A 24,098-nucleotide genomic window follows, 5' to 3' on the forward strand; every position below is an offset into this window, starting at 1 on the left:
ATTTATTTATTTATTTATTTATTTATTTATTTATTTATTTATTTATTTATTTATTTATTTATTTATTTATTTATTTATTTATTTATTTATTTATTTATTTATTTATTTATTTATTTATTTATTTATTTATTTATTTATTTATTTATTTATTTATTTATTTATTTATTTATTTATTTATTTATTTATTTATTTATTTATTTATTTATTTATTTATTTATTTATTTATTTATTTATTTATTTATTTATTTATTTATTTATTTATTTATTTATTTATTTATTTATTTATTTATTTATTTATTTATTTATTTATTTATTTATTTATTTATTTATTTATTTATTTATTTATTTATTTATTTATTTATTTATTTATTTATTTATTTATTTATTTATTTATTTATTTATTTATTTATTTATTTATTTATTTATTTATTTATTTATTTATTTATTTATTTATTTATTTATTTATTTATTTATTTATTTATTTATTTATTTATTTATTTATTTATTTATTTATTTATTTATTTATTTATTTATTTATTTATTTTGAGTTGTTTTTTACTCTCCAGAAGGTCAGTTGGAGGGACCACTAATTGCCTCACAATTAGGTCATGTTTTTCTCAGTGTTTTGAAGTTGTAGCAAGGAAGATGATTAATAGTTGACTTCAAACCCTTCTATGGAAATGGAAGTGATAACCACAGCAGATTGGAAGTACCCACAGAATCCTAGGGTTGGAAGGAACTAGCTACATTACTATGTCCCACTTCTTGTTCAATGCCAAACTCCAAATTAAATACCTCTTAACAGATGGTTGTCCAAACTCTACTAGAACACATCCAACAAAAAAGAGTCAACCACTTCCCTCAGTTTCACTGATCTTATAATTAGCAATGTTGTCCTGACATTTAATCAGAAGCCTTTTTCCTGTGACATAAAACCATTTGTCCATGACATGCCCTACCAGAATAGATCACAATTTTCTTCCACCCAGTTCCTTCAGGCTTTCTTCACTGGACTTGGTATCCCATCTCTTAATCTTCTTGTTATCCTTTTTTTTTTTACTTAGTCTAGTTTATCTGAATTGTTTTCTATGTTCTGATCCAAGTTAGAACTGCATTGATTTGGGAGAGGGCACATCACTCATACTCAGGTTGTGATCAACTAGTGTTCCAAGATTATATTGTATGGAGCTGTGGTGGCGCAATGATTAGCAATAGCAATAGCACTTAAACTTATATACCACTTCGCAGTGCTTTACAGCCCTCTCTAAGTGGTTTACAGAGTCAGCATATGGCCCCCAACAATCTGGGTCCTCATTTTACTCCTCGGAAGGATGGAAGGCTGAGTCAACCTTGAGCCTGGTGAGATTCAAACTGCCAAATTGCAGGCAACCAGCAGTCAGCAGAAATAGCCTGCAGTACTACATTCTAATCACCCTGCCCACAGCCTGGAGTTAGATCCTGACAGGTCTCAAGGTTGACTCAGCCTTCCTTCCATCCTTCTGAAATCAGTAAAATGGAGATTCAGATTGTTGGGGGCAATATGCTGACATTAAAAACTGCCCAGAGAGTGCTATAAAGCACCAAGGAGAGGTATATAAGCCTAAGTGCTATTCCTATTCATATATATTATTCCTAGAATGAGCATTCCCCATCCTATATCTGTGCATCTGATATACCGGTATTTCCTAAGTAAGGAATTCTGCATTTGTATCTTACTGTCTTCTTTTCAGACCTTTTTCTAACACAATGATTTTGAATTTTATTTCTGTCTTCTAGTGTATTAGCTATGCCACCTAGGTTGTATCAGCTATAGCTGGATAGACGTCTCCTTTATGTTTTTCATCCAATTCATAAACAATGTTGAAAGAACTGCAACAGATCTGAGCACCTATTATATTCTTTTCTATTTTCACATCCAAGCACAATGAAATGAATATGTGACATCAAGGTCTAGGTGTACATATGTTTCCTTAAGAAAATGGCCATCACACCTGCAACTATATATACAAATATCTGCAAATAAACTTGCAAGTTCCCGCTTCGATGCCTCTCTGGACTCCCCACTGGTTGAATGTTTCTCTTGAGTGTCTTCTTTCATTATACATTAGCAGCTCAATATTATATAACAATAATAAGAGTATAAAAGGCAGCTGGCCACTAATTTATGTCAGTGATGTTTCCATATGAGTTTAAGCCTTCCAATGGATTCAGCATTAAAAGGAAATGTAACAGATTGCAAACATGTGTCAAATAGACACAGAAAAAATGTCTCATCTAGAACAGGGGTCTCCAACCTTGGCAACTTTAAGCCTAGCGGACTTTAACTCCGAGAATTCCCCAGCCAACAATTCTGTGGCCTCCACTTAGAAGGAAGTACAGAATTTCATTTTGTGAATGTGTCCTAATATACTCACAGTAAAATAATAAAATAAAATAAAATAAAATAAAATAAAATAAAATAAAATAAAATAAAATAAAATAAAATAAAATAAAATAAAATAAAATAAAATAAAATAAAATAAAATAAAATAAAATAAAATAAAATAAAATAAAATAAAATAAAATAAAATAAAATAAAATAAAATAAAATAAAATAAAATAAAATAAAATAAAATAAAATAAAATAAAATAAAATAAAATAAAATAAAATAAAATAAAATAAAATAAAATAAAATAAAATAAAATAAAATAAAATAAAATAAAATAAAATAAAATAAAATAAAATAAAATAAAATAAAATAAAATAAAATAAAATAAAATAAAATAAAATAAAATAAAATAAAATAAAATAAAATAAAATAAAATAAAATAAAATAAAATAAAATAAAATAAAATAAAATAAAATAAAATAAAATAAAATAAAATAAAATAAAATAAAATAAAATAAAATAAAATAAAATAAAATAAAATAAAATAAAATAAAATAAAATAAAATAAAATAAAATAAAATAAAATAAAATAAAATAAAATAAAATAAAATAAAATAAAATAAAATAAAATAAAATAAAATAAAATAAAATAAAATAAAATAAAATAAAATAAAATAAAATAAAATAAAATAAAATAAAATAAAATAAAATAAAATAAAATAAAATAAAATAAAATAAAATAAAATAAAATAAAATAAAATAAAATAAAATAAAATAAAATAAAATAAAATAAAATAAAATAAAATAAAATAAAATAAAATAAAATAAAATAAAATAAAATAAAATAAAATAAAATAAAATAAAATAAAATAAAATAAAATAAAATAAAATAAAATAAAATAAAATAAAATAAAATAAAATAAAATAAAATAAAATAAAATAAAATAAAATAAAATAAAATAAAATAAAATAAAATAAAATAAAATAAAATAAAATAAAATAAAATAAAATAAAATAAAATAAAATAAAATAAAATAAAATAAAATAAAATAAAATAAAATAAAATAAAATAAAATAAAATAAAATAAAATAAAATAAAATAAAATAAAATAAAATAAAATAAAATAAAATAAAATAAAATAAAATAAAATAAAATAAAATAAAATAAAATAAAATAAAATAAAATAAAATAAAATAAAATAAAATAAAATAAAATAAAATAAAATAAAATAAAATAAAATAAAATAAAATAAAAGCTACAGGCATGTTTTGACTGCACTGATTGGAATATTTTAAAGATACCTCTGCAGACCTGGATGAACTCACAGATACTGTAACATCATATGTCAGCTTCTGTGAAGACCTATGTGTACCTACAAGGAACTTGCGAATACACAGTAATAACAAACCTTGGTTTACACCTAAACTTAAGCAGCTACGACATTCCAAAGAGGAAGCCTACAGAAAAGGTGATAAAATGCTGTACAATCAGGCCAGAAATGCACTAACAAGGAGATAAGAGCAGCAAAAGAAGCTACTCTGAAAAGCTAAAGAATCAATTTTCAGCAAATGAACCAGCAAACATGTGGAAAACTCTTAAAAATATCACCGGCTATGGCAAACCTCCTTCCCAGGCTGAAGGTAATCAACAACTGGCAGATGACCTGAATGAGTTTTACTGCAGGTTTGAAAGGAAACTACAGCCACCTATCTCCACAACCCCCATCTCAGACACACCAACAACAGCCAAGCCTCCTACAACTGACCCCATTTCATTGGGTTCACAACCCCTAGTGATCACAGAAAAGGAAGTGCAGGACCTATTTCACAGACAAAAGCCAGGAAAAGCTCCAGGCCCAGACAAGATAACTCCTTCTTGCTTAAAAGTCTGTGCTGACCAATTGGCCCCCATCTTCACCCATATTTTCAATAAATCACTAGAGATGTGCTATGTTCCTTCTTGCTTCAAACGCTCTACCATCATCCCAGTGCCGAAGAAGCCCACCATCAAGGAACTGAATGACTACAGACCAGTTGCTCTAACATCTGTAGTCATGAAAACCTTTGAAAGGCTAGTGCTTTCCTACCTGAAAACCATCACGAATCCACTTTTAGACCCCTTGCAATTTGCATACCGAGCAAATAGATCAACAGATGATGCTGTTAATATGGCTCTGCACTACATCCTACAACATCTTGAGTCTCCAAAGACCTATGCAAGGGTCCTTTTGTAGACTTTAGTTCAGCATTCAATACCATCATTCCAGACATTCTTCTAACTAAGCTAAACCAGCTACAGGTACGGAACAGACTTGTAAGTGGATCACAAGCTTCCTAACAAACAGGAAGCAGCAGGTGAAGCTAAGCAAGATCACATCAAATACCTGTACAATTAGCACAGGGGCCCCCAAGGCTGTGTGCTCTCCCCACTTCTCTTCTCTCTGTATACCAATGACTGCATCTCCAATGATCCATTTGTTAAGCTACTGAAGTTCGCAGATGACACAACAGTGATTGGTCTCATTCGAGACAATGACGAATCCGCATATAGACGAGAGGTCGAACGACTAGCCTTGTGGTGCAACCAAAACAATCTGGAACTGAACACACTCAAAACCGTAGAAATGGTGGTAGACTTTAGGAAAAACCCTTCCATACTTCCACCTCTCACAATACTTGACAACACAGTATCAACAGTAGAAACCTTCAAATTTCTGGGTTCTATCATATCGCAAGATCTCAAATGGACAGCTAACATCAAAACATCATTAAAAAGGACAACAAAGAATGTTCTTTCTGCGCCAACTCAGTAAGCTCAAACTGCCCAAGGAGCTGCTGATCCAATTCTACAGAGGAATTATTGAGTCTGTCATTTGCACCTCTATAACTGTCTGGTTCGGTTCTGCAACCCAACAAGAAAAACACAGACTTCAGAGGATAATTAGAACTGCAGAAAAATAATTGCTACCAACTTGCCTTCCATTGAGGACCTGTATACTGCACGAATCAAGAAGAGGGCCGTGAAAATATTTGCAGATCCCTCGCATCCTGGACATAAACTGTTTCAACTCCTACCCTCAAAAGCGCTATAGAGCACTGCACACCAGAACAACTAGACACAAGAACAGTTTTTTCCCGAAGGCCATCACTCTGCTAAACAAATAATTCCCTCAACACTGTCAGACTATTTACTGAATCTGCACTACTATTAATCGTTTCATGGTTCCCATCACCAATCTCTTTCCACTTATGACTGTATGACTATAACTTGTTGCTGGCAATCCTTATGATTTATATTGATATATTGATCATCAATTGTGTTGTAAATGTTGTACCTTGATGAACGTATCTTTTCTTTTATGTACACTGAGAGCATATGCACCAAGACAAATTCCTTGTGTGTCCAATCACACTTGGCCAATAAAATTCTATTCTATTCTATTCTATTCTATTCTTTATCTTATCTATATTTATGATGCCCTGATATCTTAATAAATCTGATAACTGATAAACAGTCAATTGATTGATAAAGCTGATTGATTGATAAATATAGAAATATGTCTATGTGTACATATTGGTGAGTCTTCTAATGTTGAAGTGAACTCCTATCTAAACTGTGCTTGCTATTTCTGCCCAAACAAACAGTGAATCTGTTTCATTTGCTAAATGCTCCTGAGTACAGGTAATCCTCGATTTATGACCACAATTAAGCCCAACATTTCTGTCGTTAAATGACTTTTGCCACAGTTGTTAAGCAAATAATTGCAGTTGTTAAGTGAATCATCTGGACGCTAAGTGAATCTGGCTTCTCCCATTGACTTTGCTTCTCAGAAGCCAGCTGGGAAGGTTACAAATGATGATCACATGACCCCAGCAACTGTCATAAATACAATTTCTTAGCGCCCAAGTTGTGATATATGAGCATGCGGATGCTGCAATGGTCATAAGTGTGAAAAAAGATCATAAATTACTTTTTCAGTGCCATTGTAATTTCAAATGGTCATTAAATGAAGGACTACCTGTACATTGTCCATACCTAAACCATACCTAAAATCGCATTTTTTGTTGTTGTTAGTTGCGAAGCCGTATCCAACCCATCATGACCCCATGGGCAAAATTCCTCCAGGCCTTCCTGTCCTCTACCACCTTCTGGAGTCCATTTAAGCTCATGCCTACTGCTTCAGTACCATGGTGTCAAATCACAAAACCTTTAATGACAGGCTGGCCTCTATTCTGCATTTAAAATCCATTTCATCTCCACGCTAGCCTTCTGCCCCAACATGATTCTAGGAGCTGGAAGATGTTGAGAATGAGAGGAAAGTAGACTTCCATTGCAAGGTGAAGATGGTGGCATCTTCCCATTTCCAAAATGGCATTTGCTGCTTTGAATCAGCAATTCTTCATCTACAGACCGCATACCACTGAAATACTGTAGGAATGCGTTAAAACTGCCACAATTGCGAGCTTCCAGTTATAGCGTTATTGGAGGATTTGCTGATCCAAAAACTTGTTTGAAAGATTTTAAGGACATGGAACTTTCCATGCAAGTACAAAGCGATAAATAATAAGCAATTTCCTCCAGCCTTTCATTTACATACATTAGGGCAGAAGATTCCTTGACAGGGTGGGGATTTTTCTCTAACTCTCTAAATCCTAACCCTTTTTCTGACTGTTTTTTCCTCTTTCTCTGTTCTCCTGCTTCTCTGGGTCCTGTGTATAAGTATTTTTTTCAAGTTCAAAGCAAACACAGGAAGAAGGATGCTTCTAATGGTGTGGGACCAGCCATTCCCCCGGTGACATTTTTTTAAAATAAAATTTTATTGACTTTTTATTAATTACATTTCTTAGTGCTTAACAAACATTGTGTTGTCTTGGTATTTAATTTGCTTAACAATACTGATTATATTCTTAATCTCCACCCCTTTTTTTTCAACCACCGGTAAAATAGATTGCATGTTTGATAGTATTCTGGGTCTTCTTTCTGCTTAATTTTCAATGTCAATCTATCCATTTCTGCACAGTTTTGTATCTCCCTAATTATCTCTTCATCTTGCAATATTCATTTTTCGAATATTGTCCCCCAATGACATTTAATGGCAGTACCCATTGCACTTAAAAAAAAAATGCAGAGTATGTCATCCCCCACCCTTGGTATCCCATCATAGTTAAGAAGGCAGCCAACAAAGAGAAGATTGGAGCCTCTGAAGTGCCATCATCTATCATTCGGCGAGCTTTCTTGACTTCTTTTTTTTTTTTTTTTTTGCATTTATATCCCGCCCTTCTCTGAAGACTCAGGGCGGCTTACACTATTTTAGCAATAGTCTTCATCCATTTGTATATTATATAAAAAGTCAACTTATTGCCCCCAACAATCTGGGTCCTCATTTTACCTACCTTATAAAGGATGGAAGGCTGAGTCAACCTTGGGCCTGGTGGGACTTTAACCTGCAGTAATTGCAAGCAGCTGTGTTAATAACAGACTGTCTTAGCAGTCTGAGCCACCAGAGGCCCCTTCTTGGATCAGATGTTCCAGAGTCCTGTTATAAAAGGAGATTTAATTAGTTCAATACCCTCCACCCCTCAATTCTCTTCTGCCAACAACAAAATTGTGGAAAATGAAGGTATTACAACAGCAGCATCTAACTTCAAGACAAGGGAAAATATGCAGCAGGTGAATCAGTGCAGCCATCCCCAAGGCACGTCACTCAGTAAAGAATTGGGTTCCAAAAAGGAATATGGTGGAAACACGAGCTTTTTAAATATGAGCTACTTCGCATGCTAGAAATGAAACGATTTGCGTAAACATTTTGCTCCTTCTGGGCAAATAAAAAAGAAAAGGAAGAAAAAAAAACGTGGCGGAACAGTGGGGAACCTGATTTAGTATCGATGAGCACAGTCTTCTTTTTTTTTTCCCTCCCTTTTTGGCTTGGCTTTTGGTTTGTGATCCATAGGAGATGATTGATGTACTGCATTTCACATTGATTCTGGCTAGCTAAATTGTTCCAGCTGAAAAAGCAGCATTAAAAACTAACAATTTCCCCGAGTTGAAAAAATAACAGATGACTTTATATGTTGGGTGAGAAGCTGTCCTCTGTCGTTAATGTATTAGAAAAATCACCTTCATGAGCAAGCATGTGTGAGCATTGTTTGAATTTTTGGGCTAACCATAGGAACGTGCCGAAAAGTAGGAAGAGATACCCAGTGTCTCTTGGCCAGGGACTACAGAGGGGCTTCTTTGAACTTTTTTTTAAGGCCAGTGAGTCTTGCCTCTTTGTGTAAGAAATCAGATTAGGAGTCAATATTCTGATATCAAATAAATATTTGTGGGACAGAGCAGCCCTTGAAAAAGAAAGTGTTGGCAACCAAGATTTCAAACATTACTACTCAAAGCAAGCTGCCAACTAATCCCAATGTCACATTTGCAAGTCATAGGAAGTGCGTTGTATCATTCTTACTGTATGATACATCATGCAAACATTTAATGGTATAGATTATATCGTTAAAAGACTGAGCTTGTCTTTCACTCTATACCTCCAAAAAGACTAGTTTTCCCCCTAAATAGTTTATCTTTAGTTTTTTAGATGAGCAGAGAATCCAGGCATGGAGGCAAAAAAAAAGACTCTTTTCTCCTTATATTTATCAGAAAGTCAGATAAATTCAAATTCAAATTCAAATTTCCTTTCTAATATACTTGTGAAAGATTGACATTTCTAGCACAAATTAAGGCTATCAGAATCAGGACTGTGTCCAGTCATGCCTTATCTGAATCCATCCCACTTCCATCTGATGAGAAAATTCTCGTGCATATTATTTGAATAAGATTTTCAGAGCAACTGTGGATCTATTTGAAAATGTTATCAGGTAACTCAAAGCATTTTGCTGACTGAAACATAGTGAATATAATGAATAACTTTATCAAAATGCTTTACTGAAATCAAGATAGATACAATTTGTGTTTCTAATATCTGTTAATCGCTGCATTGCAAGCAAGGCTGGCAAGAGATTAACTAACTAAAAATTTCTTAGAAAGTTGTAGGCAGCTTTGGCACCATCATGTTTCATACAGAGATAAAATCTATTTCCAAAAGCACGTGAAAGCTCTTTAGCAACTGTAAGATGTAGGTTACTAGACTTTAAAGACTGGATAGCTGTGTTGCATAGTATAACATTTGAGGAAGTAAATTTATGTATGATAAAGTATACCTGAGAATGAAAATCTAGCCTCAGCAAGAATTAGTAAAGCAAGTTTATAGTTTTAACATATATAACAAAATATCTGAAGTCAAAAGTCAAATCCTAATACCTACCAACTACGAGCTATCAGAAGCAAAAAAAGTATTGTATATTTTGGAAAATGACAAACAGAAAATTCCAGATTAAGCAATTCAGTCAAAAAGCAGACAGAGAAAAAAAACAAAAGCGGAATACAACAACCTCTTTTCATGCCCTACCAAATCTTATAGCCAGTAGGCTATAAGACTAAGGAGTTGGGCTCACTTTCAGCCTTTCAACATGTAGATGTCCTACTCAACTAAAGTCCCTATTTAATCATTTTTGAGAATGGTCATATTTTGGGAGAAAATGGAGGCAAAATAAAAAGTTGAATAGAGTTTCTAAGAGTTTATTTCTTCCAATTGCAAATATTCTAAAAATTTCTTTTAGTTATTCTTAGCATCTTTTTCCTGCCTCTATTCCTATTTAGCTCTCCAAAGTACACATTGGAATAGAACTTTGTCTTTTCATACATTCAAGAATAAGTATATCATGATTATTTTCCCTCAAACTTCCCATCAGTTTAGCCTCATCAACCAACTTTTCCTAATATTTGGAAACAATAGAAACAATCATGTCCAATTCTGGAATTCACTTGTTACATTTTCTTCCAATTCTGACAAAGGAAATTGCCAGCAAGATATGTCAGGTATTTGATGCATGGCATAGCTTTATTTTCAAAAGATGTCACAATCATCTGCCAAATTCTTGCTTTTCTTTACATCTTTTTTTAATCACATTTTATTATTTGTTTATCAAAATATAAAATACAAAGAGAAATTCAAGAAAAGTAATAGAAAACTAGGAGGAGGGGGAGAGAAAAGAAAAAAAAATGGTGTAAAGAGGAAAAAGGAAAGAAAAAGGCACCAACTTCCAACTTGCTTTACATTTTTAACCTCACCTGCTACCGCAAATGAAACATTTGAACCCGAGTCTTCTGCATCTCACGGAACTGGAATCCTTTCCTGAAAGACAGCAGGAAACTTCACAATTTGATCTGAGTGATGGTTTGACCCTGCAGTTTGAAATTCTAACCACTTTACCACATCCACATCTGGGCATCAAACTCAACTTGAACCTAAACAAATAAGGACTGACTTTCCTCCTGCACAAAACAGAAGCTGAGCCATTATTTGAACATTTACGTTTGAACTTAGGCCAGAACCTAACCTAAATAAAAGTCAGATGACAAGTTCAGAAAATGTGCCCCGTGTATTAAAAGTCAGGGAAACACTGATTTATGGTATGATAAACCTCATCACTGCAAAGATCAGAGAAGAAATGTTATCCCCCTGGGCTCGTAAAAGCTCTATTACAATAATCAGAAGCCTGGAGATAATTTGTGCTCTTCTAGAACCTAAGGAGATTATCTGTGTTTACTATGCATACAATGTAATAAATATAGATGGAAATTGTCAGAGCAATATAGAACAATACTGAGCAGAAAGTTTACAAGGGAAGCTTTATCATCTATGATTGCATTATATGTCTAACTTTATTTCTTTGGTGGTTTATCACTGCATAGGTTCATGGGAGAGAAAAAAATCATTTTTTTTATTTTTTATTTTTTTGCTCACAGCTGTACTATGAGGTCATCTATTCCATCACACTGTCAGTGCAAGATTGTTCCCAACAGAGTAATTTGGAGTCTGCTGTCTAATTCACTTGCCTTGGGAGGCTGTTCTACAATCTGACATATAACTTACAATATGTTTCACTCACTTTCAAAAGCAAAGATGCATTTCTGATTAAACAAAAAACATACACACACCCCAAAAAACCCAAAGCTCTTGACCTTTGGTAATATACTTTAAAAATAAATTATGTCTTAATGCAAAGAAGGAATTCCATTCTTTGAAAGCTATAAAGGTAAAGGTAAAGGTTCCCCTTGCACATACAGGCTAGTTGTTCCCGACTCTAGGGGGCAGTGCTCATCTCCTTTTCAAAGCCGAAGAGCCAGCACTGTCAGAAGACATTTCCGTGGTCATGTGGCCGGCATGACTCAACACCAAAGGTGCACAGAACGCTGTTACCTTCCCACCAGAGGTGGTCCCTATTTTTCTATTTGCATTTTTTACGTGCTTTCGACTGCTAAATTGGCAGAAGCTGGGACAAGTAATGGGAGGTCACCCCGTTACGCGGCACTAGGGATTCGAACTGCTGAACTGCTGATCTTTCGATTGACAAGCTCAGCGTTTTACCCACTAAGCCACCGCATCCCTGTTTTGAAAGCTATAGTATTATAATTAATAGTTATCTTATTGTATTTATAATTATTTCTTAATTATGTCACAATGGCCCAAACAAGGCAAGGAAAGGTAAGCCTAAAAGATGCCATTTCCAGGCAATGACTCATTTCTAACCCAAAGCTTTGCCAAAATGGAATTAAATTCACTCAAATGAATTTCTTTTCTGTATCATCTGCCATTTGTATTTCATAACACTCATTGCATTATGTCCTTTAATCTCCTCAAAAACACCTTATCCATCTGTTTTTCTGTTGTGAACCCAAGACAAGCTCTTTTGTATCTAGCTAGCTATTTGATTGAAATATATCTATAGAGATTCCTAGTCATCCAGGTCATGGTTGTCCAAAAGGTGCTTTTCTCAAGAAACAGCTGCACTGAACTCCCTTTATTTTTCCTGGAAGATGTTTCATTTCTCATCAAAAAAAAAGCTTCTTCAGTTCTTTTTCCATTTTGCATGGAAAAAGATGTAGCATGGTTTTTAGAAGCCATGAAGAAACCTGAAACAAGGAATCTTCTGGGAAGAGAAGATCCTGATTGTTTTCCAACTCAATGGACAAACAGGCTCTTTACATACATATGGTAACAAATACACATACCCAAACTCATATATCTTTGGAAACTACTGTAATTAGCTGATTATGTGTATTGGACAATTCCTTTGTTTAGGAAGAAGTTGGTGGAGTTGTGATTGTTAGGTCTTACAATATGGTCATATATCAAAGGCTTTTCCTGCACTGCTGAGTTGAGGCACTATCACCTCTCCTTGAGTCAGTAGAAAATTACATTGATAAAACATGTGTTGTTTTCATTGCCAATCCTTTGCCTCTATTGCCTGCCTGAAATTTCTGCATTTATCTGAGATCCCTCCAAATTATAGGTGGCCATTCAAATTTTAGATATCATGAGGCTACCTTTCACAGTGGCAGAAAATAAATTCTGTGACATATATGGAATAGAGACAAAAATTCATGTCTTTTGCAAAATCTTCCAGAAAACAAAAACTAGATTTTCGAAAGGCAAAAACCTAAAGGCTTTTAGTGTAACAGTAACCTGTTTTGAAAGAGATAGAAATAACAAAATCCAGTGTCAATCATTTGTTGACTATCATATCTAAACTGCAAAGATCCAGGCAACCAGAAGCCTGCCTTGGACCCGGCTGTTTTAAGTAACTATCGTCCGATCTCCAACCTTCGCTTTACGGCGAAGGTTGTAGAGAGTATGGTGGCATATCAGTTTCCCTTACACCTGGATGAAACTGTCTATCTAGACCCGTTCCAGTCCGGTTTCCGGCCCGGTTACAGCACTGAGACGGCTTTGGTCGCGTTGGTGGATGATCTCTGGAGGGCCAGGGATAGGGGTTGTTCCTCTGCCCTGGTCCTATTAGACCTCTCAGCGGCTTTTGATACCATCGACCATGGTATCCTGCTGCGCCGGTTGGAGGGATTGGGAGTGGGAGGCACCGTTTATCGGTGGTTCTCCTCCTATCTCTCCGATCGGCCGCAGACGGTGTTGACGGGGGGGCAGAGGTCGGCTCCGAGGCACCTCACTTGTGGGGTGCCGCAGGGGTCGATTCTCTCGCCCCTCTTGTTCAACATCTACATGAAGCCGCTGGGTGAGATCATCAGTGGCTTCGGTGTGAGGTACCAGCTGTACGCTGATGACACCCAGCTGTACTTTTCCACACCGGGCCACCCCAATGAAGCTATCGAAGTGCTGTCCCAGTGTCTGGAAGCCGTACGGGTCTGGATGGGGAGAAACAGGCTCAGGCTCAATCCCTCCAAGACAGAGTGGCTGTGGATGCCGGCATCCCGGTACAGTCAGCTGCAGCCGCGGCTGGCTGGTGGGGGGGGGTCATTGGCCCCAATGGAGAGGGTGCGCAACTTGGGCGTCCTCCTGGATGAACGGCTGTCCTTTGAAGATCATTTGGCGGCCGTCTCCAGGAGAGCTTTTTACCAGGTTCGCCTGGTGCGCCAGTTGCGCCCCTTTCTAGACCGGGATGCCCTATGCACAGTCACTCACGCCCTCGTGACGTCTCGCCTAGATTACTGCAATGCTCTCTACATGGGGCTCCCCTTGAAGGGCATCCGGAGACTGCAGTTAGTCCAGAATGCGGCTGCGCGGGTGATAGAAGGAGCCCCTCGTGGCTCCCGGGTGACACCTATCCTGCGCAGACTGCACTGGCTACCTGTGGCACTCCGGGTGCGCTTCAAGGTGTTGGTGATCACCTTTAAAGCGCTCCATGGCATAGGGCCGGGCTATTTACGGGACCGCCTTCTGCTACTGAATACCTCTCACCGACCCGTGCGCTCTCACAGAGGGGGACTCCTCAGGGTGCCGTCAGCTAGGCAGTGTCGTCTGGCGACACCCAGGGGAAGGGCCTTCTCTGCGGGGGCTCCCGCCCTCTGGAACGAGCTCCCCCCAGGACTTCGCCAACTCTCGGACCTTAGAACCTTCCGTCGTGAACTTAAAACACACTTATTCAGGTGCGCAGGACTGAATTAGATTTTTTAGCTTTTAAATTTTAAATTTTAAATTTTATACTGATTCTAATTGGTTTTATTATTTTTAGTTCAATTGGCCGGCTAAATATTTCATTTTAAAATTATTTTAAATTCATTGTCTATCTATGTATTTTAATATGGCTGTACACCGCCCTGAGTCCTTCGGGAGAAGGGCGGTCTAGAAATTTGATTAATAAATAAAATAAATAAACCAGTAGCTGGCAAATGTTTCTGTCTTTCTTTGCTGTCATCTAATGATCATCCAGATTTTATCAGTCCAGACCTGATAGCCCAGGTTGGGTAACTCTTGGCATTGAAAATTCTTGAGCCTGGCACTAACATGTACTTTAGGTCAGGAGTCTCCAACCTTGGCAACTTTAAGCCTGGAGGACTTCAACTCCCAGAATTCCCCAGACAGCTGGCTGGGGAATTCTGGGAGTTGAAGTCCACCAAGATTAAAGTTGCCAAGGTTGGAAAGCCCTGCTCTAGATCTTCCTTTCAAAAAAATATTTTTTTGCTAGTATTAGATGGCTAGAACTAAATGCAGCTGTTTAATTGTTCATAAAGCCATCAAGCTCTACTGGAGAATTTCAAGCAATTAATATAAAGGTTGTATTTCTTACTACCCTTTACTGATTGTCTACTGCTGCCTATTTTTGATGCTTCCCCATATCCAGTTATCCTGTATCGTCTAAACTAGAGGACTTCGCTGTTTGCTGTAACAAAGCCCGTATGAAGGAGCATCTTAGAGAATTCATCCTCAGATCTTACCCATCTCTGCCACTTAACTGTCACATCAGCATTATGAGAGCCAATTTCACTGGATTCATAGCATCCTCATTCACAAACATTGAAGAGATGTGTACAGCTGTGGATCACACTTACCATTAAACAGCCAGGGTCACATTAAAAATTTCATGTAAGCCACGTCTGAACTGGTTCTGTCCACATAATGAGCTTAAATGGGATAGTAATGGTCTTAGTTCAATCTCATTTAGTTCAATTAACACTATCCCCAAATTTGGAAGTATACCGTTCCATTCTAAGGTATCTCTGCTAGAAAACAATTGACACTCGTAATGGCTGTTCTGTTGCTTTTGGCAAAGCAACAGTTGCAGAAAACGGTCTCTAGAAAGCCTAGGGAGTTACCAGATACTTTACATTCTGCTGGTCATTTTCTATTACAATTCCTGTAAACTCCAGCAGACTGTCTTGAGGGAAATAATTCTATGGCACACTTGGAGGAATGAGTCCAATACTATAGAGCTGGCAGAGCTCCAAGTGCCTGCTTCACACATGGTAACACAGCTTGTGTGCTTAGAAATGAACTGATCTTAGCTGTTCTGCTGGTCTTCTCAGGTTACAGTCACAGACAGGTTTAGAGGGACAAAGTGTAACTGCTAGATCTGTTCAGACTGATGCCAGTCCATCTGCCCTTGAAGTGTTCATGGACTCTGAAAGCAGAAAGCAACTTTTTCCCAAAGCGTCCAATCCTCTCTCCCCCCCGCGCCATGTTATAATACATTATACACTTTTTAAAAATGTTTTTAAAGTCATCTGAAACATCTGGCATTTTCCTGTCTATGTAGAGCTCTAATCTGTGTTGGATAATCCTAAATATAATTTGGTAGCTGTTTGAAATTAATTGTATAATAGTTTGCACAGTCTTAAATATGCCCTGGTACAAATATGTAGATTGGCCTCTTTCGATCTATTAGGTACTGAACTTATCCAGATGTGCTAATATTGCTTGGTTAATTCCATCAATTCTGTAGTCTTCTAGCATGGTAATGACTAGACTCCTGATCTTACATCATATATTCTAGAGGTTCTTCTAAATATCTTTACAGTATTTTATTTTTTTTTGTTTACATTTATACCCCGCCCTTCTCCGAAGACTCAGGGCGGCTTACAGTGTATAAAGCAATAGTCTCATTCTATTTGTATATTTTTTACAAAGTCAACTTATTGCCCCCCCAACAATCTGGGTCCTCATTTTACCTACCTTATAAAGGATGGAAGGCTGAGTCAACCTTGGGCCAGGCTCGAACCTGCAGTAATTGCAGGCTTTGTGTTCTTAATAACAGGCTGTTCTTAATAACAGGCCTTACCAGCCTGCGCCATTCACCGGCCCACATTGACCTTTTAATTGACCTTTTAACGTACAGAATTGCAGCATATTCATTCCATCTATGTTTGCTCTTCTTTGAATCAGTTACTATCTATCCACTGGTATTTTTAGCATACCAGTTTGAGTTTGGAACCTCCTTCTGAGTTTGAGGATCTTTTGGAAGACTTTCCTTGTTTTTCTAAGTCTGTTTCCCACTTCAGTGTCTTTATAGATCTTGCAATACTGCTTCTTATCTCTTCTAATAACTTTCTGAAGTTCTTTCCTAATTTCCTTTCTCAGATCTTCGTTTTCTTTGGCTTTGTTTTATCTTCTCAGATATTTGCACAGTTTGTCCTGTCATTCAATTTTCTGTCTTCTGTTTCTTGATTTTTGACTGCTTAATTCATCCTTTGAAAGATAATTGATTCACAGTTCCTCTGGTTTCTAATCAACAAAGTAAAAATCTTCAAAGCAATTCTGGATGTTCTTCTTGAAAATGGTGAGTATATGCTCAAAATCAGTCATGGGAACTGGTTGACTTTCTTCTTTCACTTCAGCTTGACTTGGCAGTTTGTGATCTGTCCATAGCATCAACATCTAGGCATTCCAAAGGCTTTAATGTTTCCATATCATAAACACCATTACCACTCCAAAAGATCTTCAGCTCTTCCTCAGCAATATGTTAAGCACCATCCAACCTGAGGAGCCCATGTTCTGGCACTATGTTGTCAATCATTTTATATTTCAATCGCTGCCTTTTTCTCTTGCAGTTTAAAATATGTATTGCCACTAACGTGATCATTCACCTCCAACCTCTTCCTGTATTGCTGCTGACCTAATAGAGATGCCTGCTTGTTTTAGCTTTGGGTGACTTAGTAGGAGTTAAAATTCAGCATTTGTAATTATGTCTGATAGGTGCTGAAGGATTTCTTTATGACACTGTCCCAGGTCATTGCTAGCATTCAGATACATTTGATGCAGGTTCCACTTACATAACAATGCCTTTCTTAAGAGAGTGCAGATACTCCTGAAAAACATGTTATGAACCATGGTGGTGCAGTGGTTAGAGTGCAGTACTGCAGGCTACTTCTGCTGACTGCCAGCTGACTGCAATTTGGCAGTTCAAATCTCACCAGACTCAAGGTTGACTCAGCCTTCCAGTCTTCCAGCCTTCCAAAGTGGGTAAAATGAGGGCCCAAATTGTTGGAGGCAATTTGCTGACTCTGTAAACCACTTAGAGCGGACTGTAAAGCACTGTGAAGTGGTATATAAGTCTAAGTGCTTTTGCTATTGCTAATCACTGCGCCACCACAGCTCCATACAATATAATCTTGGAACACTAGTTGATCACAACCTGAGTATGAGTGATGTGCCCTCTCCCAAATCAATGCAGTTCTAACCTGGATCAGAACATAGAAAACAATTTGTGCTATTGCTATTGCTATAGATTTACTGGATATCTCACAAAGTCCCAAAATGTCTTACCCAATGCCAGGATTAAGAGAGAAGAAAATTGTCACTTCATCTACCTTGGCTTTTTTGACTGGCAAAACTTATCACCTTCACCTTGGGTTGCAGAATATTACCAAATATTACTGAAATATGAATGCACTTAAATGCTGGTGCCAGTTAATCCTGTATTAATATTTTTAGAAGCCAATTGCCGGGTACCAAAGCATATTCTATGAGCATCAAGAGGAATGAAAAAGATGGTTAATGGGCTTTAACTGTGCTGCACATATTGTTCCTGTGTTGTCTGAGCCAAAATTTGACTTGCTGCCAACCCTTATACAAGTAATAGTCAACAAGATTTACAGTTATGTTTGCACTAACACAGCAAGAGGGGAAAAGTTAAATGAGTTATGTCATTAGCAGTTCAGCACTAGTGACATCCATGGGTGAAATGCAGTGACCTGTCAGCGAATAAAGAGAGATGATGCAATTTTCTTGAATCCAAATGCTATTTTTATAAAAGAAAGCTAAATAGCAATAAAAACTTTGCATGCCTGCTTGATTAAATTAGGTAACAATCTTCATCAGGCCACTTTTAAGTCTTGGAGATAAAATGTTGAACTTCAGAAAGATTTTTTTTCTTTGGAGTTCTGATTGATAGTTTTCATATAAGGACTCACTAAGGCAGATACCATTTTTCCTGCCTTTCCAGACAACCATTAGATAACCATGTCTTTTTTCAAGCCAATAGTATTGCAGTGCAAAACATATCAATATTAGTCTTGCCCTTTCCACGTTTTTATGACTATCTGACATGGATATGATTGTGTTCCACCCACTTCTGTGACTAAAAAATACAGCATCCCATACAACAACTTTTCAAAGATTGCCTTGTTACCCAAATAATAATTAGCCTTGCCATCCATCGGCAGATCCCCATCACATTTCACCCTCCCTTCCATCTTACAGAGAAAGAAAATAAAATAATAGTTTGCTTCCCTCTGTCATGCACGTTTCGTATTCTAAACAAATCACAAGTTTTTTTGGAACTTGGTTAAGTTAGAACTTGGAACGTAGAATAATATTAAGAATAAAATAATTAATTGAATTAATAATCAATAATTTAATTAACAATTTAAGAATAAAGAGTACTGAAGGAGTTCTGAAAGAAGCAAGAAACGGGACAAGGGAAAGAGCTCCATTGTTATGACATCACACAAGGAGCATCCTCCAGAAATGAAGGTGTTTTGAAACTTCTGCATGCTTGAATGACGTCACAAAAGGAGTGATTTTCTGGAATAACAAAATCTCAGAATTTTTAAACATGGAAAGAAACAAAAATTATACAGGTAGTCCTCGACTTAAGACCGGTTGCTTCAAAGTTATGACAACCTCAGAAAAAGCTACCTACGATCCCTCTGCAAAGTTACGACTGCTGCATCACTCTCAGGCTCACATGATCATATTATCGTTGCTTGACAACCAGCTTGCATTTACAACCAGTTGCAGCATCCGGTGGTCACATGATCATGTTCTGTGATGGTTTTTGCCATTTTCTGGCATAAAAATACCTATTGGATAAACTGGGTTCTGATCACATGATTCCCTTATGACCACATGGTTCCTTTAGCAATCACAGTGACTAACCAACCATAGTAAAAACATTGCAAAAATTGAGTCCGGTCAAATGATTACTTGACTTATGATCGCAAAGACTTAAGAACCATGCCTTCTCTGGCAGCACCTCTCTTGTAGAATAGCATTTCCCTGAGGTTCATATGGCCCTCAAACCCTCCAAGCCTTTCACAAGGCTCTGAAGGCTGTTTCTCTAGGCCTGTGATGGCAAACCTATGGCACGTGTGCCACAGGTGGCAAACGGAGCCATATCTGTGGGCACATGAGCGTTGTCCTAGCTTAGCTCCAGTGTGAATGCGTGCGCCAGCCAGCTGATTCTTGGGCCTTCCGGGCCCACCGGAAGTTGAGAAACAGGTTGTTTCTGGCCTCCGAAGGGCCTTGGGGGGGGAAAGGCCATTTTCTCCCTCCCCAGACTCCTAGAAATCCTCTGGAGCCTGGGGAGGGAGAAAAATGGGCCTACCAGGCCCACCGTGCCATCATGTGCCAAAAGCGGGGAGAGCACGGAGGGGTCACGTGCACATGCGCGGGGAGCGAGGCACATTGGATTATGGGTGTGGACACGTACATACACGACCCCCTGTGCTCCCCCCCGCTTTTGGCAACCGACAACAAAAAGGTTAGCCATCACTGCTCTAGGCATTTGGACCAGGAGGTTGGACACTTGGTCAAGTTTGCTGTTGATGTGGTTTTTCTGATCAGAATGTACTGTGAACTTGAATCAGTGCTTCTGTCAGCGTTCCAGAAAACCCCCTCCTGCAGAAAAGACTCCGAAGCAAACATCTTTCAAAGTTCTTTTACTATCATAGGTAAACTGGCACAACTGGATAAACTCCGAATCTGGGGATCCTGGTTTTTCCTCAATAAGACAAACCCCCAAATCACCACCCCTTTGACCCCTCTGCCAATCACATGCTCCAATCGCCAACTGTCCCATCTCGAGACATCACTCCGGCCACTCCTTCTCCAGATGTCGGCTCGGCCTGACCTTGACCAGCAGGAAGAATGTTATTATGTCTAATGGCCCCTTCTACAAAAAAACCCTCCTACTTTCCCACATATGAAAAGTGGCAGTATGGAAGCCTCTGGCCTAGTATGGCTTCCAAAGCTGACAGCTTCTATCTATTGCTTTAATCCAAATATAGCACCCAGAGTCATTAGTTATTAGTCACAAGTCATTAGACTTGTGTTACAAAGAATTTGTTTTGGTTTAGTTTGGACTATGATGAGAATGAATTAATTCTCAGTTGTTCTAATAAAGTCTGTTTGTTTTTTGAACTGAGTGTGTCTACTACTACCTACTTGGGCCTGGGTCACAGCAGTATCATCCAAACATGTAGGCTGTCATGCCTGGGATTTCTGAGGATGTACTACACCAACATAGCTTGAGGGAATCAGATTAGAGAAGGCAGACATAGGTGCACTGTTATAAATTATGTCAGATAGATCAAACTTTTTTTTTTCATATGATCGTGTCAGGTCCTGTCTCTAAATCACATCTCCCAATTTTATTGCTCCAGATGTGTTCTGGTACCCATCACACTGAGGTGTAAGATCACAAAAGACTCATGTACAGACAAGCTCATGATAAGAAGGCATGATATATGTTGACTTCTGTGCATTTTCTTTTCAATTTCCACTAATTCATCAGAACATCTTGAGAAACAAAGCAAGAGAGCAGCAGCTTTTCCAAGAGAACTTGTAGATTTCTGAAAGAAATAAACCATCTCCTGTAGAGAGATCTCCCATCTTATTTTTCTAAGTTACATCTAAAATGGCTTGATTTCTGTTTTCTTTAGCATAAACCTTTGCAAGTTTAGTTTCTAGAAAATATATGAAAATCACAATGCTCTAAGGTGAACCACCATCTCCAGCATCACTCTCCATTCAGAATAGTGTCTGGTGTAAGCATTTGGTCTCAAACGCTTAGAAGCCACCAAATAAAAGAGACAGAGTAAAAATTGGCCAAGGGGAAAACACATTTCCAGTTCAATTTGTTTTTGCAGATTCAAGCATCAAATTAGCAGTGTAATTTAGAAGCAGGGAAAGGCCCCAAACATCTTGCTAATGTTTGATTTCGCAGGAGGCCTACAAGGGGTTTTAAAATGTCAAGAGGCTGGCTGCTACACACAACAAAAGCCCCATACTTTTTAAATATATGTTATTACATACTGGGCACACATAAAAAGGGGACAGGATTGCATGCGTTTTGGAGTATGTGCAATTTATTCCTTCCTTATTATCACGTAAAGCCTCAAGCATGCATCACAGGGAGTTTTGTTTTATGGATTTTAAGCCATGGATTTCAGCCCACAGCATCAGAAGTAGCTCATTCTGTAGCTCATGAATGAATGAATAAAACAAGAGACTTCAGAGAAAGGAAGAGGACTGTCTTATCCATGGAGAGAGGCACTTTTCCCCACTTGGCCCCCAAGCCAGGGGTGAAATCCAGCAGGTTCTGACAGTTCTGGAGAACCGGTAGTGGAAATTTTGAGTGGTTCAGAGAACTGGCAATACCATCTCTGACTGGCTCCAGAGTGGGGTGGGAATGGAGATTTTCCAATATCCTTCCCCCAGGAGTGGGGGAAGGAATGGGGATTTTGGAGTATCCTTCCCCTGGAGTGGGGTGGGAATGGAGATTTTGCAGTATCCTTCCCCTGCCATGCTCATCAAGCCTCGCCCACAGAACCAGTAGTAAAAAAAAATTGAATTTCCCCACTTGGCCTCCAAGCTATACTGCTTGTAAAGGAAAACTAAGCAGAAGGAAGGGAGAAAATGATTTCCTTAGTGGGAAAACCCTTAAAAGAATATAAGTGGATGGCTTGGTTCTTGTAAGATTCTTTTCTTTTGCACTTAGTCATCTTATTTTATTTTGCTCTTGGAGATTTTTATTAAGGAAAATAAAACACAGATTAGAATATATTGTGCTAAAAAAGGCTATACTGGAAGTCAGACATATACTTCCTCCACATTAGGGCAGGGGTGAAATGTAAAATTTGTTACTCCTGGTTCTGTGGGCGTGGCTTGGTGGGGGGGTTAATGTGACTGGGTGGGCACGGCAAACTTTTTTTTTTAACTTTTAAAAGCATTTTTTCTACCACCTCTTCGTCTGAAGAGGTTGTAAAAAAATGCTTTTAAAAGCCTCTGATGTTCCCAGCTGAGCCACGCAATCATCAGAGGTTTTTTTTTTACTTTTTAAAGCATTTTTTCTTCGGCCAAAAAAAGCTTTTAAAAGTTTAAAAAAATCCTCTGATGATTGCGCGGCTCAGCTGGGCATGGGGGGGGAGGGATTTTTGCTACTGGTTCTCCGAACCACCTGCCACCATCGCTATCGGATCGGGCGATCCGGTCTGAACCGGGAGCATTTTACCCCTGCATTAGGGGCATCTGGAGAGGAGGGGATTAAAAAGTCAAGATGATGGTTGTGACCCCTGCAATTAAAGTTCCACCTAATTTTATTTGCATCACAACTTTTAAGTCCCCAACTTTTCTAGCTTTGTGGATTGGTGGAGGTAGTGGCAGCGGAGATGCTCGCACAAATGGAGTTTTGTGAGGAAGCACCCATGCCTGCCCACCATTCACATAAGTAGAGCTGCATGCACGAGTGTGCTTGCCCACTGTACCAGGCCGCAGCCTGTGGGCTTGGGCCCCCTTCTTTAAGTTTTTCCAGAATATCCCTAAAACCTCCTTGTGCAAAACTTGTTCTTACTACAAAATCGCCATTGCCCTGGAACTGCAGCCCAGCCCAGATGGAAACAGATTCATAACTTTGGGCTCCTCCAGGTTTAGTCTATTTATCTCAGATGTAAAGAAATCCAGAAAGCAGGACATGATTTAAAAGTCTTTAAAACTCACCATTGTGCCTCTCCTATACATGATTTTTCTTAAAAGAATTAGACTTTGATGCTTCTATTAAGATATGCAATATGGAAGAACAGCATTATGGGATAGAATTTATTAGTTGTCTTCCTCCTTTCTGCATTCTTGCAGGATTCTTCACTAAGAATATTGAGTTTATAAGGATTGTAAACAATCCTTATAAACTCAATATTTATTCTGAATAAGTTTCATTCTGGCCAGTGTCTGCAGAAGCACTGATATATTTAAGATACAGGAAAGTGGAGGAAGAAATCCACAATATGAAAAGCACTATAGTTAGTTAACTTGTTTGAATTAACCCGAGTTCCGCACATTCAGAATTAAGTTTTTGGTTACTTTCAAACAGGAAGTTTTCAGTCCCTTTCTCGGGGGTTTAAAAAAAGGGAGAAGGAGAACCATTCAAAGCCAAAGCCCACTGCAGCTGGCTCTTGAAATGCTAAATGTTGATTTATTTTACATCTAAAATGGATCTTAGCATGCTAAATAACAATATTTTTAAAGGAGAAAGACACTGGTCTATAATGATGTGAATCATATCTCCACTTAGTACGTCTAATGAAAATGATCAGACATTCCACCTAGTTATTCAAGGGTGAATATTAATATTTAATTAGAAAGTTGTCAAAGTATTGTT

This window comes from Ahaetulla prasina, chromosome 3, assembly GCF_028640845.1.
Source record: "Ahaetulla prasina isolate Xishuangbanna chromosome 3, ASM2864084v1, whole genome shotgun sequence".
Lineage (NCBI taxonomy): Eukaryota > Metazoa > Chordata > Lepidosauria > Squamata > Colubridae > Ahaetulla > Ahaetulla prasina.